This window comes from Stomoxys calcitrans, chromosome 4, assembly GCF_963082655.1.
Source record: "Stomoxys calcitrans chromosome 4, idStoCalc2.1, whole genome shotgun sequence".
Classification (NCBI taxonomy): domain Eukaryota; kingdom Metazoa; phylum Arthropoda; class Insecta; order Diptera; family Muscidae; genus Stomoxys; species Stomoxys calcitrans.
In genome coordinates this window covers 66319962-66342774 of record NC_081555.1, presented here as the reverse complement: position 1 = coordinate 66342774, position 22813 = coordinate 66319962, and positions in this window count along the sequence as shown.

The window sequence follows — 22813 nt, the reverse complement described above, 5'->3', positions numbered from 1 at the left end:
TTTATGGGGCCAAGACTTTGAATCGAGATATCGGTATACATGGCAGCTATAAGCAAATCTGGACCGATTTGGGCCAAGTTGACGAAGAATATCGAAGGGCCAAACACAACTCACTGGCACAAATTTCAGCAAAATCGGATAATAAATGTGGCTTTTGTGGGACTAAGACCCTAAATCGGAGGATCGGTCTATATGGCAGCTATATCCAAATCTGGACCGATCTGAGCCAAATTGACGAAGGATGTCGGCTGGCCTTACACAACTCACTGTCTCAAATTTCAGCAAAATTTGATAATAAATGTGGCTTTTATGGGCCTGAGATCCTAAATCGGCGGATCGGTCTATATGGGGGCTATATCAAGATATAGTCCGATATAGCCTTCTTCTTCGATCTGCTTATGGAAAAAAATGAATCTGTGCAAATTTCAGCTCAATATCTCTATTTTTAAAGACTGTAGCATGATTTCAACAGACAGACGGGCGGACATGTCGAGATCGTCTTAGATTTTTACTCTGATCAAGAATGTATATAATTTATAGGGTAGAAAATAGATATTTCGATGTGTTGCAAACGGAACGACAAAATGAATACACCCCATCCTTCGGTGGTGGGTATAAAAAAGAAATTTATCAAAAATTAATAATTGGTCAGTCATCTGTGAAGTAAAAATAGAATCAATCAGCTCTCGAAATAAGAAACGGATTGTTAATAAGATATATCTTAGTGAATAGGAAATAAAATTTAAGGACACGAACTTTATTTTTAAGTTTGGTTCTTCAGCTAGTTGTCATTGCTAAAATCTTACGAACTAGGAAAAATCTAAAATTTTCCGAAAACATTTTTTTCCCATGCTTCAACAGCACGGGCAGTATCAGTATCTTGTATAGTATGATTTTCATTTTATTTGAAAACTGGTGTCATTTGTTATATTACGGCGGCGTCGAGCTAGATGTAGAGAAGTTTCTATTCCAAAGTTGTCCCTGTTTATCCGCTCGGATGTAAAGGACTGTGCGGGGGTTGAAACCGTCCACTTTTTCTTATCTCCATTTACTGCCAGACCCATTTCCATTGATTCGCTTTCGATACTTTCAACGATGTAATTGCATCTTCCGGTGACGGACCCAAAATATCAATGTCGACGACTTTTGTGAGTAGTGTACCATGCCTATTCACACATTCATGTTGTATAATCCACATCAGCGGATATATTAGAGATCATCCGAAAGGCTTTCTTCCTGCCTGAAACCTCGTTTGGTATTGAACGGTTCGGAGAGGTTCTTTCCAATTTTTACTGAGGAGCGTTTATAAGCAAGCGGCATTCTGCAAAGTCATAAAGGTTTTGCAGGGGATACCAAACTCAGACATAGCTTGAAATACCTTTTAACGTATATGGCTGCCGAAGGCGTCTTTGTAGTTAACGCACAGATGGTAGTTGTTAACTTTTTCTTCTCGGATCCTTCCAGGATTTGGCGCAGTGTAAATATCTGGTCTATGGTGGATATATCAAGTCTAAAGCCGCACTGATAGGTCCAATTTTGGTGGACTTTAGACTTTAATCTTTCACACAGCACGCTCAATAGTATCTTGTATGCGATGGGGAAGAGACTTATATCTCTGTAGTTGGCACAAATCATCTTCTCCCCTTTCTTGTGTGCGGGACATAGTATGCTAAGGTTCCAATCATCGAGCTGATAGTTCGATCGACTGCTTGGTGAACGACGTTCTGACTAGGTGGTACAAATACTATACCATCATCAGGGATTGGTTCTGTGGTACATTAATGGAAATAATCATCGGATACCAGCAGTTGGGAAAATTTTTCTTTCCATATCCTCAGTACACAATCTGTATCTGTTACCAGATTTCCTGCATTGTTTCTGCAGAAGGATGTGCTTGTACCAATGCCATCGGTTTGATGTGTAATCCTCTGGTAGAATATTCGGACTTCATTCTTCTTCATTCGGACCTCCATCCTTTTCTCTCAATACGTCTCCTTCGCCAGGCAAAGGAGACCAAGCTTTTTGACACTCTTGGTCGTACCATGCGTTCCTTGGTGGAGGCAGAGGCATTTGGTACCCAGGTACGGCTGTTGAGGGAATAGTTTGCAATTGCTTTTCTATACTATTGGGACAGGGAGTGCTTTCTTCAAGCAATTGGGCCAGCCGAGTGGAGTATGCCGTGCCACCTGTTGTGATCGCAGCTTTCCGACGTCCAGCTTCCATGCGGATCAGATTGCTCGTTTGGCGTCACACTAAGACGCGTGCGAACCACTGATCGGATCGATAGTGCATCTAACACACAGGTTGAGGGTGCTCCATTTAAGAAGATTAAAACAAGTAAAAGCGTGCTAAGTTCGGCCAGGCCGAATCTTATATACCCTCCACCGTGGAACGCATGTGTTGAGTTCTTTTCCCGGCATCTCTTCTTAGGCAAAAAAAGGATATAAGAAAAGATTTGCTCTGCTTTTAGAGCGATATCAAGATATGGTCCGGTTTGAACCACAATTAAATTATATACATGCGCCCTTTGGGGACCAAGAAGTAAAATAGAGAGATGGATTTATATGGGAGCTGTATCGGGCTATAGACCGATTCAGACCATAATAAACACGTATGTTGATGGTCGTGAGAGAATACGTCGTACAAAATTTCAGGCAAATCGGATAATAATAGCGGCCTCTAGAGGCTCAAGAAGTCAAGATCCCAGATCGGTTTATATGACAGCTATATCAGGTTATGAAACGATTTGAACCTTATTTGACACAGTTGTTGAAAGTAAGAATAAAATACGTCATGAAAAATTTCAGTCAAATCGGATAGGAATTGTGACTTCTAGAAGCTTAAGAAGTCAAGTCCCTATATCTGTTTATATGACAGCTATATCAGGTTATGAACCGATTTGAACCATACTTGGCACAGTTGTTGGATATCATAACAAAATACTACGTGCCAAAACTCATTCAAATCGGATAAGAATTGCGCCCTCTAGAGGCTCAAGAAGTCAAGACCCAAGATCGGTTTATATGACAGCTATATCAGGTTATGGACCGATTTGACCCATACTTGGCACAGTTGTTAAGTATCATAACAAAACACGTCGTGCAAAATTTCATTCCAATCGGATAAGATTTGCGCACTCTAGAGGATCAAGAAGTCAAGACCCAAGATTGGTTTATATGGCAGCTATATCAAAACATGGACCGATATGTCCCATTTATAATACCAATCGACCTACACTAATAAGAAGTATTTGTGCAAAATTTCAAGCGGCTAGCTTTACTAGCGTGCTTTTGACAGACAGACGGACAGACGGACGGTCGGACAGACGGACGGACATGGCTAGATCGACATAAAATGTTACGACGATCAAGAATATATATACTTTATGGGGTCTCAGACGAATATTTCGAGTAGTTACAAGCAGAATGACGAAATTAGTGCACCCCCATCTTATGATGGAGGGTATAAAAATCGTCCTGAAAAAAATTCTCTCTTCCATTTTTAATCGTACTTATGTTTGAAATGGCAAGGTTAAACCACACTCAGCTAAATTTGTGATTCAAAATAGCAAAAATGTTAGGTGAAATATCACTTTTTTCCTGAAACTGGGAAAACATGCATGACTGTTTCGGCAAACATGGAGCTTCCGTTTTAGCAAATATTTGGTACTGCTATTTCAGCTAACAAAATCTGCTATATTAAGGCGGGATTTCTTACTAAATCGTATTACAGTTATGCTGTTTCGACTCTATGTTATATCCCATCTTAACAATTGGGCACTGTTGACCGTTCGACTCTATGTTATATCCCATCTTAACAATTGGGCACTGTTGACCGTTCGTTTTTGGAAAAAGTCTAGTCGCTCGAAAATTTACTAAATACTTTTTATATGTAAGGTAAAACTACCAAACAAACAGAATTTCGATTAAATTATTAATTCTCTAGACGTAATTCTAATCATATATAATATGATCAAAACATGCATATAAGTATTTTTACGGAAGTGCATTTTAAAGAACCATAAGTCCTATGTTTTGGCAAATTTATATCAACACGTTCCCACAATCCGCAAATGGTGGTATTTTGTATTTTACAATTGATCATGGGCCCAGACAAAGACCTCAAATTCGTGTTCCAGGAGGTTAACATATGTGCACCAAGTTGCATCGGCATCTAGTGCCAAGCCATACGCGCTTTTCGAAAAAAAATTGTATCACATTTGCGCCTAATTCAATGATTTCAATTAATTTTAAAATTGATACAATTAAAAACTTAATTGGAAATTTCGAAAATTTCAGTCATTTCATAATTGGTTCAAAGTGAAAATGTTCAAAATTTCAAACATTTTTTTTATTTTATCAATTAAAAAATGTATTTTAAATATTAAATAATTTAAATAATTTTATACCCTCCACCATAGGATGTCTTTCCGTTTATAACACCTGGAAATATTCGTCTAAGACCCCATAAAGTATATATATTCTTGATTGTCATCACATTTTAAGTCGATCTAGGGACATGTCCGTCCGTCTGCCGAAAGCACGCTAACTTTCGAAGGAGTAAAACTAGCCGCTTGGAATTTTGCACAGATATTTCATGTTAGTGTAGATCGGTTGGGATTGTAAATAGGCCATATCGGTCCATGTTTTGATATAGCTGTCATATAAACCGACCTTGGATCTTGATTTCTTGAGCCACTGGAGGGCGCAATTTCTTATTGGACTTGGTTGAAATTTTTGTTATGATTTTCTGATACAGCTGCCATATAAACCGATTTCGGATCTTGATTTCTTGAGCCTCAAATAGCGCATTATTACCAGATTTGGTTGTAACTTTGCTAGAGGTGTTCTGTTATGACTTTCAACAACTGTGCTAAGTATGGTATAAATCGGTTCATAATCTGATATAGCTTCAATATAAACTGATCTCCCAATTATATTTCCTGAGCCCATAGAGGACTCAATTCTTATCCGATTATGCTTTACTTTTGCACAATGATTTCCACTTTGGTCTACAACAGCCAAACCAAGTATGGCCCTAATCGGTTTATAACTTGGTATAGCACCAATAGCATAGCAATTCTTATTCATTATGCTTTGTTTACCTTTAGAAATGCAATCCATGGTGGAGTGTATATAAGATTCGTAGCGGCCGAACTTAGTACGCCTTTAATTGAATATCCTTTTTTTATTGGTATTATTTTCATTTTCAATCACCTTTTTCAAAAACTGTGATTGGTATCATCATTCTCGTGATTGAAGCCGATTTAATTAAAAAGTTAATTGGTTTAATTAATTTCGTATTTGAAACCATTTTTTTTTTCTGTGTACAATTACCCTTTTTACAATAACAATTACCCTCTTTACTTTATTATGAAGCGTAAGTGCGTTGCCTCTCTTCAAAACCCTTTTATATTCAAAGTGTGTAACAAACAACAAAAAAAAGGATAACATCAGTGTGTGTGTGATCGGAACCTTTTTCTTCTCTTTTCTTTCCAAAAATTTCTCTATCATTATAAAGGGTGATTTTTTAGCTATTATCTTTTTGGAAACACTGATTTAAAAAGATCACGCACGTTTTGTGTTTTGTTTCACTGTCAGACATCTTCAGTTTGGTCTATAATTTAACCATGAATCGTCTTAGAAACGAACAACGCTAGCAAATTATTGAATTAAATTATCAAAAATCGTGCTATGTTAAGAAAGTTCATCGCGCGAAAAATTTTGTTCAGCGACGAAGCTCAATGGGTAGGTAAATAAGCAGAATTGTCGATTTTGGGATGAGGATCAGCCAGAAGCATTCCGGCCGAAATGTTGGAAAGATGGACTATTTGTGGCGCAGTCACGGTCAACATTTTCATGAAATAATCTTTAAATATTAAATTATACGAAACGTACGATCGATTCAATTAATGATTTCATGAATTTTTCTGATTTTTTTTTTTTTTAGAACTTTCCTATAGCTCTTAAAAAATCACTCTTTATTTCCATCATAGATTAAGCAGAAGACTTTTTCAGGAAACAAGAGACTTTTCAGCAGCCAGTCTTCTATTCTAAACTACACTCAACCAAATTTGTTATTCAAAACAGCAAAAGTGTTTGCTAAACCAGCAGCTTTTGTCTTCTGAAATTATTTCAACTAACAAACTCTGCTGTTTTGAGTACACAAGTCTGCTGAAAAAAAATTGTATACTACTTTTATGGTTGACTGTTACTTGTTTCGATTATTTGATTTTGTTGGAAGAGATGATTTTAATTTGTGGAGTATAGCTGTAAAGAAGCTACTCGTTCCATTCACTGGTATACATTTCGAAATGTGGCTGAGCTAGCTCGCATTTTTTGTTATTGCTCTACTAATGTGCACACGACTGGCATGGCCTTTTGTATCTAAATTTAAAGAAAAAGGTTATGGAATGTATACATTCAATGGTGATTATAAACATCCACTAAGACACACATTTGCATATGTATGTGTCCTATTTTTTCTTTAACATCCACTTCATAATTAAGCTATGCACCATTGCATAGCTCATTAATTAGTGAGTAGGTGGAAGCATGTAATCTTTTTGGGGTAAAATGGACTGATGATGAAGCTTGGTTAGCTTCGGAATCGTGATCTCCATAGCCTGCCCTTTGCAGCAGTAGTATTGCAATTTCAGAGTAGCAGGCTTACTCTGAAAAGTCTATTGTTTGTTGAAAATGACTGCTGCTTATTTATGAAGGGGATGTTCGAAGAAAAAATAGAACACAAATGTAAATGTGTGTCTCAGTGGAAACCTATAAAAATGCCTTAAGTAATCAAAACAAGTAACAGGCAAACATAAAAAGTAGCATACATTTTTGTTTCAGCAGACTTGTGTACTCAAAACAGCAGATTTGTTGGTTGAAATAGCAGTAAGAAATATTTGCTAATACAGCAGCCTTATGTTTGCTGACACAGCAGTAATGTCTGTGTTCCCATTTTCAGCAGACGAAAACTGCTGTTTTAGCAAACACTTTTGCTGTTTTGAATAACAAATTTGAATGAGTGTAGAGATATATAAAAGAAACTTTGCACAGCCAAAGTTGTGGTATTTTACAATAAGTATGCAATATTTTGAGTCCCTAGTAAATGATCCTTGGGACTTGAAAGTTGGTCACCTCGAGATAAAGCTCGTAGAACTTCTCTAAGGGTTTAAAAGTTATTGGACTTAAAACAATTTTTTTTTTTTAATTTTTAATCAATTTATCGTCGGTGTTTGTGAAATTGCGTGACCATTTGTTAACTTATTGAAATTTTTTTCAAATCGGTGGGAAGGCTACAAAATTTTAAAGCGAATAACTACCTATCAAAATTTATTCGATTCGTAACTTAATATTTCAAAATTTAGCATTTTAGCGAAGTTTTTATATATTGGTACATTTCACCATTTCAAACACCATTTTATCTATAAACTCTGAAAAAATCATGATGATATCTCTACTCGTTCCGATTCCGACTCGATTGCATAACCTTTGTTTGAGGAATCCGATATCAAAATGTGATACAGCAAAGTTATTGTAAATTTTGTAAACAATCCATGGATGAGCGTGAGAGAAAAATCCCTCACCTGCACAACTCCACATCATACATTGAATATTATCTGCATTGCTGTTAGATTATTTCGTCTTCCTTTGTGTGACCATTTGCTAACTTATTGAAATTTATTTCATATCGTTGGGAAGGCTACTAAATTGTAAAGCGAATAACTACCTATCAAAATTTATTCGATTCGTAACTTAATATTTCAAAATTTAGCATTTTAGCGAAGTTTTTATATATTGGTACATTTCACCATTTCAAACACCATTTTGTCTATAAACTCTGAATAAATCATGATGATATCTCTACTCGTTCCGATTCCGACTCGATTGCATAACCTTTGTTTGAGGAATCCGATATCAAAATGTGATACAGCAAAGTTATTGTAAATTTTGTAAACAATCCATGGATGAGGGTGAGAGGAAAATCCCTCACCTGCACAACACCACATCATACATTGAATATTATCTGCATTGCTGTTAGATTATTTCGTCTTCCTTTATTATACACTTAGAACATGTGGTTCCAACTTTAAAGATAACGAGGTAAAATTTTCTAAAATTTTCTTTGCTGAAAGATTTTTATATCCTCCACCATAGGATGGGCGTACACTAATTTCGTCATTCTGTTTGTAACTACTCGAAATATTCGCCTGAGACCCCATAAAGTATATATATTCTTAATCGTCATTTTTAGTCAATCTAGCCACATCCGTCCGTCTATCCGTCTGTCGGTCCGTCCGTCTGTCTGTCGAAAGCACGCTAACTTTCGAAGGAGTAAAGCTAGCAGCTTGACATTTTGCACAAATACTTTTTATTAGTGTAGGACGGTTGGGCTTGTAAATGGGCAAAATCGGTCCATGTTTTGATATAGATGCCATATAAACGGATCTTGAATCTTGACTTCTTGAGCCACTGGAGGGCGCAATTTCTCATCCGATTGGCTGAAATTTAGCATGAGGCGCTTTGTTATGACTTCCAATAACTGTGCGAAGTATGGTGCAAATCGGTACATAACCTGATAAAGCTGCCATATAAACCTATCTGGGTTCTGGCTTCTTGAGCCTCTAGAGGACGCAATTCTCATCCGATTTGGCAGAAATTTTGTACAACGGCTTCTCTCATGACTTTACAATATACGTGTCTAATATGGTCTGAATCGATAAATAGCTTGATACAGCTCGCATATAAACCTATCTCCCAATTTTGCTTCCTGAGCCCCTATAAGGCGCAATTCTTATCCGAATGAACTGAAATATTTCACAATGACTTCTAAATACAATGTTCAGCATTCATTTATGATCCGAATCGGGCAATAACTTGATATAGCTCCAATAGCATAACAGTTCCTATTCAATATTCTTTGTTTGCCTAAAAAAAGATATCGCGCATAGAACTCGACAAATGCGATCCATGGTGGAGGGTATATAAGATTCGGCACGGCCGAAGATAGCACGCTCTTACTTGTTAAATTTAATCTTTTACATGTTAAAATTTTCTTTATTTTTGCTTCAGAATTTATCAGAAAACCGAGTTCTTTGCCTGGTATCTCTTTATACGCAAACAATGGAGCTATACCCGTTAAGGATCAGGTTATATCAGGTTATGAACCGATTTGAACCATACTAAGCATAGTTGTTGGATATCATAACAAAATACTTCGTGCAAAAATTCATTCAAATCCGATAAGAATTGCGCACTCTATAGGCTCAAGAAGTCAAGACCCAAGATCGGTTTATGTGGCAGCTATATCAGGTTATGGACCGATTTGAACCATATTTGGCGCAGTTGTTGGAAATAGTAACAAAACACGTTGTGCAAAATATCATTCCAATCGACCCAAGATCGGTTTATATGGCAGCTATATCAAAACATGGACCGATATGGCCCATTTACAATCTCAAGTGACCTACACTAATAAGAAGTATTTGTGCAAAAATTCAAGCGGCTAGCTTTACTCCTTCGAAATTAAGCGTGCTTTCGACAGACAGATGGACGGACGGACGTGTCACGACGATCAAGAATATATATACTTTATGGAGTCTCAGACGAATATTTCGAGTAGTAAATAAAAGCAGAATCTATTGTAACAAGGTTGAATTTTTAAATTTTATTTAATGTCTCATATACAACATGTATGGTAAGGCTGGTTTCGTTTTTGTCATCACTGAACATGGGAATGCTTGTACATTTATCGGGATTTAATTTGGTATCCAATTATTTTTCTACCTTTCCATCCGGGGTTAAAGTTGTTTTGTTTTTCGTTTAGACGAGTTTTAATTGATAATGTTTTGCCTCCATTTTCTGTAAATACATGCATTCAAAAAAGTTTACGCAAAATATTTGAAGTTAGTCTGTTATTTCAGTAGGCATAAAAAAAATTTTTAGTATTCGCTAAGGACGATTGTTTGGGAAATGGACAACGTAAACTCATATCTTTATAGCAATATAAATACGAGTGTAAAAGAGATTATACGAGGGTTGTATTTATGAACAGACAACAATTACCCCAAGACCATAAACAAAAAAAAAAAAAAACATTATTAATTTTGAAATACTTGAAAACATTCTTTACTAGATGACATAACTTCAACCGGGCAAAATTTATTATTATGAAAGAAGTTTTTCCATTACGGATGAACTTGGTTGGTTCCAAATCGAAATGAAAGTGGTATCCTAAAACGATAAATTATTAATCTTTTATGTTTAAGTCATTTTTTTGAATTTCAAGTGAAGTCAATAGCGGCATACATTACTAACGTATTCCAATCCACTTTCATATATCCTTGTTTTAATTAACCCCAGAAGTTTATTGTAAATAAAAAATTAATAGGAACTGTTCTAAAAAAACATATTCGCTTAAATAAAAAAACTTGTTCAGGAAGTAAACTTTGTCTATAAAATGTCTGCGATCTGCGATAAGGTAGATATACTTATGGGTTAACACTCGTTGTTTTCAATTGTCTGTGGGTTTCTGCTGGTGTGTTTGGTTAGAATGGCAGAACAAGGCCCGAGGCAGAACATATAAAGTGAACAAAAACCACTGTGAAAAACAAGTTTATTTGGCTTTGTTGGTTAACATTGCATCCACGAGGGCGAAGAACTTTTTTCTTTCTTTCGGTTTTTGTGTTCAATTTCCCCCCTAAGCGACAAATCGATAGCAAAAGGAAGTGAAAAGCCTTTAAAATTATTTCCACACACATTGGAGGGGAGCATGTTTGAGTGGTTGTTTTGAAACAGTGCTAGTTTTGAAATCCTGGAGGACAACGTCCATATCGTTTTAATTGTGACGACCTCTGGCAATATAAAACACTTTCGAATTTTAACTCGATTTGTGAAGAAAAAAAACAACGGTTAAAAAAGAATATATATTACTACTTACACGATGCATGAAATGAAAGTAAGATCACCGAATTTAAAAAATAAATCGATATTTATTGACAGCCCGTTCTGGGCTAAATCGGTTAAAAATTAAGGTGTCTATGGAATGAAGAATTTAAAACTCGTAGACCAGTTCATATGGGGCTGCACCCATTGCACCTAAATTAGCTTTATTTGTAAATTACGTTGGGACTTTGTTTACGACAAAATGTTTCATGCAAGAATTTGCGACGAATACTTTTTTTCTCCTTTAGAATTCAAAAATCGGGTATATTCCTCAAAGTTGGTCGCACATATATATGAGACATATCCGAATATGAATCGATTTCTTATAATTTTGGTGGGTTTCATCTCTACACGCAAACAAAAAAAAAATTAAACGTTTTGGACATTTCGACGTCAAACAAACTAATTGTGTTAAAATTTTTCCTCTATAAAACTATAAAATAAACGAAGCATTATTGAATGTAACTTAACAGTTTAGCGGCTTCGCATACGATAACAGGGCCTTTCTTTTGCTGTAAAACCAAAATCTCCTTAATGGTTTCGATAGTCGAAAACGATAATTATTCTCCTATATCTCTCCTACGGGACCAATAATTATTCTCCTATATTTCGCCTACTACAGTGAAAGGGCGATGTTTTGAGGGTATAGACCAGTGATGTGTACGTACAAAAGAAAATAATCCCAAGCAAGTCCATGTGCTTTCAAATAATTGCAATTGTGTGCTCGTCATTGGTATAGGCACATTGTCACACACAAAATGTTTTCCTTTTCTTTTTGACTGAGAAAGACATTTTTAAAGTTTTGCCTTAGGAACACAAATGCTGGTATGTGCATTGACAAAAGCAACACACAAATGGTTACTAGATACAAGGAAAAACAACAAGAATTTCTAGAGACAAAAACATCAAGTATTTTTTTTATTGAAACGCATACCCTCCACGTTCTTTCTTTCGATCCCAATAAGCAAAATACGAAGTATTTGTGCTGTCTAAGGAATTTAGTCGAGTATTTGAGGTCCTAGCACGAAATTGGAAAACTAAATATACATTTATATGGAACGAATTACAAAACCAAAAACTTTACTCTACACCACTACTGTGGCTGTGATAAAATGTGTAGTTGCACTCAGAAATTCCTTCTAATTCGGCTTAGCCATGTCCGTCTCTCCGCATACCCTTTTTGTTCTGATAGTCCGCCTGTTGTTTTTTTATAACCACCGAAGGATGGGGTATATTCATTTTATCATTCCGTCATCAAAATATCCGACATCAAAATATCCATTTCTGACCCCATAAAGTAGCGGTCAAAAAAAGTATTCATCATTAGCTAAATTGATAATAAATTCACTTATTTTGGGTAATTGAAGAAAATTTAAAGTAAACAAATAATGTAGTTTTATGCAATAGTTTATTTTTCGTAATATGTTTTAAAATAAATTCAAAAAATAAATTTAATTAGCGCAAAAAATGCAATTTTATATAATAACACTAAAAACAGAACAAAAAAAGTATTCATCATTGATGTGCTATCATCAAAGTCAAATTCAAATATTATTTGGGAATCCCCCTTTTCTGTTTTATTTAGTAAAGGAGGCTTTGCCCTTGACAGCAAATATTTAATTTCATTGAAAATATAGTTTTTGTCAAAATGGGTCGTAAGCAAAACGAGGTTTCTGATGAGGTAAAAGTTTTGATAATAAAACACCACAGGAATGGTTTAACTCAAAAAACTATCAGTGAAATATTAAATAGACCACGATCTACTATACAATCCATCATCAGAAAGTGGACAGAAACGAAAACTGTTGACAATAAACCAAGATCTGGTCGACCAAAAGCACTTTCAGTTGGAGATGTGCGTTGGCTAGTGCGGCAAGTTCAGAAAACTCCGAAGACAAATGCGACCATTCTTCGTAAAAACACTATGGAATATTTAGGGAAGGAAGTTACTACACAAACAATTCGAAATACACTCAAAAGGCATAGTTACAGAGGAAGAACTGCACGTAAGAAGCCCTTTATAAATAAAATAAACCGAGTGAAAAGGCTAAACTTCGCAAAAATGTATGTAAAACAGCCCGAATCATTTTGGAAAACAGTCATTTTTGCAGACGAGAGCAAGTTTAATCTTTTTGGGTGCGATGGAAAGGTCATTGTGTACAGAAAACCAAATACAGAGCTTGAAGAACGAAACACAGTTGCTACTGTAAAACATGGTGGAGGTGGTTTAATGGTTTGGGGGTGTATGGCGGCTTCAGGAGCGGGAAATCTTGAAATTATTAATGGAGTAATGAATCATAAGTATTACATTGACATTTTAAAGAGGAATTTAAAAGATAGTGCTGTAAAACTTGGGCTTGGTAATAACTTTCAATATTATCAAGATAATGACCCCAAACATTCTGCTTTAAATACCAAGATGTGGATGCTGTATAACTGCCCCAAAGTCATTAAAACTCCTCCTCAAAGTCCCGACTTGAACCCAATTGAACATCTTTGGGAACATCTCGAACGCAAATTGGGAACGCGCAATTTTTCGAGCAAGAGTCAAATGCAACAGGTGATAATGGAGAAATGGACTAATATAGACCAAAATATAACCGCTAAATTAGTCCAATCGATGTCAAACCGTTTAAAAGAAGTTATAAGACGCGGTGGTCGAATAACAAAGTATTAATTTTTTTAAATTATGTATGTTATTTATTTTTTTGTTTTTTTGCAATGATGAATACTTTTTTTGTTTAATTTTTTGTGTTCAGCTGTAAAATGGCCCTTTTTGTTCCAATAAATACTATTGGAAATTGTGTACATATATATCACACAAGCACTACTGCATCATTAGTTTAATATGTTTTTATTCCAATTGTCTTTTGTAGACTTATTAAAAAAAAAACATTGAATGATGAATACTTTTTTTGACCGCTGTAAGTATTCTTGATCAGCGTAAAAATCTAAGACGATCTAGACATGTCCGTCCGTCTGTATGTTGAAATCACCCTACAGTTTTTAAAAATAGAAATATTGACCTGAAACTTTGCACGAGTCTTTTTTCGGACTATATCTTGATATAGCCCCCATATAGACCGATACGCCGATTTAGGGTCTAAGGCCCATAAAAGCCACATTTATTATCCGATTCTATTAAAATTTGGGACAGTGAGTTGTGTTAGACCCTTCGAAATTCTTCTTGAATTTGGCCCAGATCGGTCCAGATTTGAATATAGCTTCCATATAGACCGATCAGCCGATTTAGGTTCTTAGGCCCATAAAAGCCACATTTATTATCCGATTTTGCTGAAACTTGGGACAGTGAGTTGTGTTAGGCCATTCGACATCCTTCTTCAATTTGGCCCAGATCAGTTCGGATTTGAATATAGCTCTCATATATAAACCGATCTCTCGATTTAAAGTTTTTGGGGCCATAAATGTCGCATTTATTGTCCGATATAGCCGCAATTTGGGACAGTGAGTTGTGTAAGGCTTTTCGACATTTTTCTGCAACTTGGTCCAAATCGGTCCAGGTTTGGATATAGCTGCCATATAGACCGATATCTCGATTGAAAAGGTGCATTTATAATCCGATTTCACTGAACTTATGTTAGGCTTTTGACATCTGTGTCGTATATGGTTCAGATCGGTCTTTATTTGGATATGGCTACCAAAAAACCAAAATTTTATTCTACAAAATTGAACAATGACTTTTACTTATTATAACATAAATATCCATGTCGAATTTGGTCCAAATTGGACCATATTTCGATGTAGCTGCTATAGGGCATAGGCTATGCATTTTTCACCGGAATTTGGTTTACATATATATCTAAGGTGGTGGGCATCCAAAGTTCTTCTTACTTGTGGTAATTAAGGTGGAAATCGCACTTGTTAATCGATCATCACGAAAATGTTCATATATCACATTTTTAGGCCAAAAGACAGAGGGCATAAAAAAGGAGGCCCCTTATCATATAGCTTAGACTTTAATAGGCCTGCACTCATTGAAAAAGTAAACCCTGTTTCCTAATGGAAAATTGGAGGGAAGTTTATTATTTAGTAACATCGAAGTAAATAATAAATAAATAAATTTTTATTTGTTTTGTGCTGAAACATTAAAATGAACTTGGGGTATTTTTCGATGTGATCAAAATTAAAGAGCAAAAGTTATGGTTCATTTCGGAACATAATTTAACAGAATATTGGAGACCATAGTAGAAGTCATTGTGTAAAATTTCAGCCAAATCTAGTAAGAATTGCGCACTTTAGGGGCTGAAGAAGTAAAATAGAGAGATCGGTTTATAGGGGTGCTGCATTAGGCTATAAACCGATTCATGCGAAGCCCTTGTACAAAATTTCAGCCAACTCCGATAATACTTGCGCCCTTTAGAGGCTCAAGAAGTCAAGATCCCATATCGGTTTATATGGCAGCTATATGAGGTTATGGGCCGATTTGAACTATTCACAGCTCAGTTGTTGAAAGTTATAACAAAACAACTCATGCAAAACTTAAGCTAAATCGGATAATAATTGCTCCCTATAGTGGCTCAAGAAGTCAAGACCCCAGATCGGTTTATATGGCAGCAACATTTGGTTATGGACCGATTTGAACCATTCTTAATACAGTTGTTGGAAGTCATAACAAAACACGTTATGCAATATTTCAGCCAAATCGGATAGGAATTACTCCCTGTAGAGGCTCAAGAAGTAAAGACCCCAGATCGGTTTATATGGCATCGGTTTATATCGGACATAGGTTATGGACCGATTTGAACTATTCTTAGCACAGTTGTTGAAAGTCATAACAAAACACCTCATGCAAAATTTCAGCCAAATCGGATAATAATTGCGTCCTCTAGTGGCTCAAGAAGTCAAGACCCCAGATCGGTTTATATGGCAGCTATATCAGATTATAGACCGATTTGAACTATTCTTAACATAGCTGTTGGAAGTCATAACAAAACACCTCATGCAAAATTTCAGCCAAATCGGATGAGAATTGTGCCCTCTAGCGGCTCAAGAAGTCAAGATCCCAGATCGGTTTATATGGCAGCTACATTTGGTTATGGACCGATTTGAACCATTTTTTATACAGTTGTTGGAAGTCATAACAAAACACGTTATGCAATATTTCAGCCAAATCGGATAGGAATTACTCCCTGTAGGGGCTCAAGCAGTCAAGACCCCAGATCGGTTTATATGGCATCGGTTTATATCGGACATAGGTTATGGACCGATTTGAACTATTCTTAGCACAGTTGTTGAAAGTCATAACAAAACACCTCATGCAAAATTTCAGCTAAATCCGATGAGAATTGTGCCCTCTAGCGGCTCAAGAAGTCAAGATCCCAGATCGGTTTATATGGCAGCTATATCAAAATGTGGACCGGTAAAGCCAAATTACAATCCCAACCGACCTACACTAATAAGAAGTATTCGTGCAAAATTTCAAGCGACTAGCTTTACTCCTTCGAAAGTAAGCGTGCTTTCGACAGACAGACGGACGGACAGATTGATGAACTGTCGGACATGGCTAGTTCGACTTAAAATGTCATAACGATCAAGAATATATATATACTTTATGGGGTCTTTCGAGGATTTACAAACAGAATGACGAAATTAGTATACCCCATCCTATGGTGGCGGTATAAAAATAATAAATAACATATTTCATGTATCATGAATGAAATGTATTGTTACGGTAAAGAAACTTTATATATGTCACATATTCGTGTAAAAATGTACTTTCATCGTTAAAAAAGTCAAACTTTTTTGAAGTGAACTCGTCGAAAACTTCCATTATACGAGACGAACTACTTTTTTTTGCGTAAAGGCCGAAAAACGCCAGTGCCAGATTTGAAGACGATCGGATGAAAATTGCGATTTAAACTTTGTACACACATTAAGATGGGCCACACGAAAGGACGCACAGACAGATGGACATAGTAACAATTAATTAAAAAGCGGCACTGAGTCGATCCATATATTTTTCATTGGTGGTCTCTGTATATAGAATTATCCTTTAACACAGAAGAAATTTCACGATAGCGTTCGACCGCTATTGTGATTTCGACAGACGAACGGGCTGACATGGTTAGATCGACTTAGAATGTGAAAAGAATCTTGAATATATATACTATATTGAGTCGAAGATCAATATTTCGGGTTGTTACAGACGGAATACTAGATTAGCTTCGTGAGATGAGATGGGAGCCTATTAAATCAAATAAGTAAAAAGGCGTTAAGTTCGGCCGGGCCGAACTTTGGATACCCACCACCTCCGGTATATATGTAAACCAACTTTCGCCATAATCCCGTGAAAAATGCATAATTTATGCCCCCATAGATGCTCTATCGAAATATGGTCCGATTTCGACCAAATTCGACACGGATATAGAGTGGTCTAATAAGTACAAGTCATTGTCCAATTTTGCTGTACAGAATATTTGTCTTCTTGGTAACCATATCCAAATATATAACGATCTAAACCATATGCGACACAGATGTCGACAAGCCTTACATAAGTTACTGATTCAACTTTAAGCGAAATCGGATTACAAATATGCTTTTAAAACGGGAGATCGGTCTATATCCAAATCTGAACCGATCAGGGCCAGATTGAATAAGTATGTCTAGGGGCCTAACACAACTCACTGTCCCAAATTTCGGCGCGATCGGACAATAAATGCGCTTTTATGGGCCCAAAACCTTAAATCGAGAGATCGGTTTATATGGCAGCTATATCCAAATCTGGACCCATATGAGCCAAAGTGAAAAATAGTATTGAAGGACCTAACACAGAGATCGGTCTATATGGCAGCCATATCTAAATCTGGACCGATGTGGGCCATATTGCAGAAAGATGTCAAGGGGGTTAACTTATCTCACTGTCCCAAATTTCGGCGACATCAGACAATAAGTGCGCTTTTTATGGGCCCAAAATCGAGAAATCGGTTTATATAGCAGCTATATACAAATCTGGACCGATCTAGGCCAGATTGGAGAAGGATGTATAGTGGCCTAACACAACTCACCGTGCCAAATTTTGGCAAAATCGGACAATAAACTTACCTTTTATGGGCGCAAGACCGATCGGAGGATTGGTCTATATGGCAGCTATATCCAAACCTGAATCGATCTTGGCCAAATTGACGATGGATGTCGAAGGGCCTAATACAACTCAATGTCCCCAATTTCAGCAAAATCGGATAATAAATGAGGCTTTTATGGGCCTAAGAACCTAAATCGAGCACATCTTCGAACTTAACCTGCTTATGGACAAAAGAATCTGTGCAAAGTTTCAGCTCAATATCTCTATTTTTAAAGACTGTAGCGTGATTTCAACAGAGAGACGGACGAACATGTCTAGATCGTCTTAGATCTTTACGCTGATCAAGAATATATATACTTTATAGGGTCGGAGATGGACATTTCGATGTGTTGCAAACGGAATAACAAAATGAATATACCCCCATCCTTCGATGGTGGGTATAAAAAAGTGAAAAAGCTAAATTTCGCATTTTTTGGCCAACAAATTTAATATTATTTTTTTATCTCTTTAAAGAAAATTTTACCAAAAGCTTCCAATTATATTTATTACGCTTTAAAGAGCGCATAATAAAGATGCTTTGCAAATAAAATTTTTATAGTTTGTGTTGACTCTTGTACCATTGCGGGATAAAGCTGTAATGTAGACTGTATTCATTTTTGGAATACAAAGACCAATAGAAGAATGAATCAGTTTTAAGTGTTTCAGTTTAGCATAGTTAGAATTGTTATTTGTAGCGATATGTGTAGAGGTTGTTGGTCTTACCGCTTTGTAGATATGCGGAGTACAATTTTGGCTTTTTTGGAAAACACAATAAAAACACTTTTTATACCCTCCACCATAAGATGGGGGGTATACTAATTTCGTCATTCTGTTTGTAACTACCCGAAATATTCGTCTGAGACCCCATAAAGTATATATATTCTTGATCGTCGTGAAATTTTATGTCGATCTAGCCATGTCCGTCCGTCTGTCCGTCCGTCCGTCCGTCCGTCCGTCCGTCCGTCCGTCCGTCCGTCTGTCTGTCGAAAGCACGCTAACTTCCGAAGGAGTAAAGCTAGCCGCTTGAAATTTTGCACAAATACTTCTTATTAGTGTAGGTCGGTTGGTATTGTAAATGGGCCATATCGGTCCATGTTTTGATATAGCTGCCATATAAACCGATCTTGGGTCTTGACTTCTTGAGCCTCTAGAGTGCGCAATTCTTATCCGATTGGAATGAATTTTTGCATGACGTGTTTTGTTATGATATCCAACAACTGCGCCAAGTATAGTTCAAATCGGTCCATAACCTGATATAGCTGCCATATAAACCGATCTTGGGTCTTGACTTCTTGAGCCTCTAGCGTGCGCAATTGTTACCCGATCAGAATGAAATTTTGCACGTCGTGTTTTGTTATTATATCCAACAACTGTGCCAAGTATGGTTCAAATCGGTCCATAACCTGATATAGCTGCCATATAAACCGATCTTGGGTCTTGACTTCTTGAGCCTCTAGAGTGCGCAATTCTTATCCGATAGGAATGAAATTTTGCACGACGTGTTTTGTTATGATATCCAACAACTGTGCCAAGTATGGTTCAAATCGGTTCATAACCTGATATAGCTGCCATATAAACCGATCTTGGGTCTTGACTTCTTGAGCCTCTAGCGTGCACAATTCTTATCCGATCAGAATGAAATTGTGCACGACGTGTTTTGTTATGATATCCAACAACTTTGCCAAGTATGGTTCAAATCGGCCCATAACCTGATATAGCTGCCATATAAACCGATCTGGGGTCTTGACTTCTTGAGCCTCTAGAGGGCCCAATTCTTATCCGAATGGAATGGAATTTCGCACGACGTGTTTTGTTATGATACCCAACAACTGTGCCAAGTATGGTTTAAATTGGTCCATAACCTGATATAGCTGCCATATAAACCGATCTTGGGTCTTGACTTCTTGAGCCTCTAGAGGGCACAATTCTTATCCGATTTGAATGAATTTTTGCACGAAGTATTTCGTTATAATATCCAACAACTGTGCCAAGTATGGTTGAAATCGGTCCATAACCTGATATAGCTGTCATATAAACTGATCTGGGGATTTGACTTCTTGAGCTTTTAGATGGCGCAATTCCTATCCGATTTGGCTGAAATTTTGCATGACGTATTTTATTTTTACTTTCAATAACTGTGTCAAATAAGGTTCAAATCGGTTCATAACCTGATATAGCTGCCATATAAACCGATCTGGGATCTTGACTTCTTGACCCCTAGAGGTCGCAATTATTATCCGATATGCCAGAAATTTTGTACGACGGATCCTCTCATGACCATCAACAAACGTGTTTATAATGGTCTGAATCGTTCTATAGCCCGATACAGATCCCATATAAATCGTTCTCTCTATTTTACTTCGTGAGCCCCAATGGACGCAATTCTTATACGAATTGGCTGAAATTTTACACAGGTCTCCAACATACATATAATTTAATTGTGGTCCGAACCGGACCATATCTTGATATCGTTTTAATAGCAGAGCAACTCTTTTCTTATATCCTTTTTTGCCTAAGAAGAGATGCCAGGAAAGAACTCGACAAATGCGATCCATGGTGGAGGGTATATAAGATTCGGCCCGGCCGAACTTAGCACGTTTTTATTTGTTTTTAATAAAGTTTTAGGCAAAATATGGTTTCTACTAATGCATTGGATTGTTTCATTATCCAACATCTTCAGTTTGGTCTTAAATTTAACAATGATTCGTCTTACAAACGAATAACGCTTGCAAATTATTTAATGTGGTTATCAAAATACATGCTCTGTTAAGAAAGTTCATCGCGTGCTTCTTCCATTTTTCTCATTTGAGACTCAATGCGTACGTAAATAAGCAGATTTGTCGATATTGGAGTGAATATCAGCCAGAAGCATTGCAAGAGCTACCAATGCATTCATAAAGAGTCGCAGTATAAAAATGTCTATCCAATGTGGACACCACGGTTTTTTTCCCAAAGATTCTCGACGAATCACGTATTCGGGAAACTTTAAAGAAGCGAAAATTATTCTGTAATTTTTGAATGAAATGAGATATCTTTATGCAATTTGAAATACATAGAGCGGGAGTGTTTGTTAGATTTCAAGGCCCTAGAGGGTGGGGGCATTATTTGTGAGCCCTCTGATTAAGTCATCTTCAAATTATGACATACCCAACGTTAGCCCAATCGAACAGAAAATCAGTAAGGAAAGGCAAAAGTCGGGCGGTGCCGACTGTCTAATGCCCCACACCTACCTAAGTACAATATGGGAGCTATAACCAAATCTGAAACAAAGTTGATGGATATAGGCGGATTTCAGATGGGTTATTGAACAATCCTTATCAAATTTGGAGCAAATATGTTCAATATGTAATAACTACTGTTGACAAATGACATATGTATGTGAGCTATATCTAAACCTGAACCGATTTTGAGCAAACTCAAATATTGTGGTAGTCGTAGTCGAGGAAAGCGTTGTACAAAATGTTGGCAAGATTGGTCAAAAAATGCGCTAGCAGTGGCTCTAGGAGTAAAAATCGGGCAATATACAAATATGGCAGCTATATCTAAATTTTGACAGATTTCTATGAAATTCACCAGTAGTGGCAAAAGTCATAAGGAAATCCTCTCTGCTAAATTTTGAGAGAATCGGTTATCAAATTAGCACTTTATTACATCATTTTTCAAATGCGAACGAACATATATGTCGGAGCTATATCTAAATCTGAACCAATTTGGAGCAAACTTCTCATGTATTGCTGTAGTCGGTGAGGAAAACGTTGTACAACAATTTGGGAAGATTGGTCAATAAATACGCTTGCAGTGGCTCTAGGAGTGAAAATCGGGCGATATATGTATATGACAGCTATATCTAAATCTGAACCGATTTCCAGCAAACTTTATAGATATTGTTAAAGTCGTCAAAGAAAGCGTTGTACAAAGTTTTATACCAAAGTAGTGGTGTAGGGTATAAATATTGGTTTTAGAATAATGATATATTTGACTACACGACTTAATTGTTTATTTCATATGAACCCTGATTAAATGCTAACATAAAACAAAGGCGGACGGACGCATGGCATGGCCCTGGTAGCGTTTAATTTTTCAACTATGGATTATTTCCACTTTTAATTACATTCATACACATTACGTGTCACAAATTCAGTACAAGGTTTGTGATTATGAATGTTGAGGCAATGAAAACAAAAACGTTATAAAAAATTGGGGTATATTCATTTTGTCATTCCGTTTGCAACACATCGAAATATCCATTTCCGAACCTATAAAGTATATATATTTTTGATCAGCGTAAAAATCTAAGACAATCTAGACATGTCCGTCCGTCTGTCTGTTGAAATCATGCTACAGTCTTAAAAAATAGAGATTTTGAGCTAAGCAGGTTAAGTTCGAAGATGGGCTATATCGGACTATATCTTGATATAGCTGCCATATAGACCGATCCTTCGATTTAGGATCTTAGGCCCATAAAAGCCTCTTTTTTTATCCGATTTTGCTGAAATTTGTGACAGTTAGTTGTCTTAGACCCTTCGACATCTTTCTTCAATTTGGCCTTGATCGGAACAGATTTGGATATATCTGCCATATAGACCAATCCCTCGCATTTATTGTCCAATGTCGCCGAAATTTGGGACAGTGAGTGAAGTTGAGCCCCTCGACATACTTCTCCTATCAATATGGCACAGATCGGTCCAGATTTTGATATAGCTGCCATATAGACCGATCTCTCGGTTTTAGGTTTTGGGGCCATAGAAAGCTCATTTATTGTCCGATGTCGCTGAACTTTGGGACA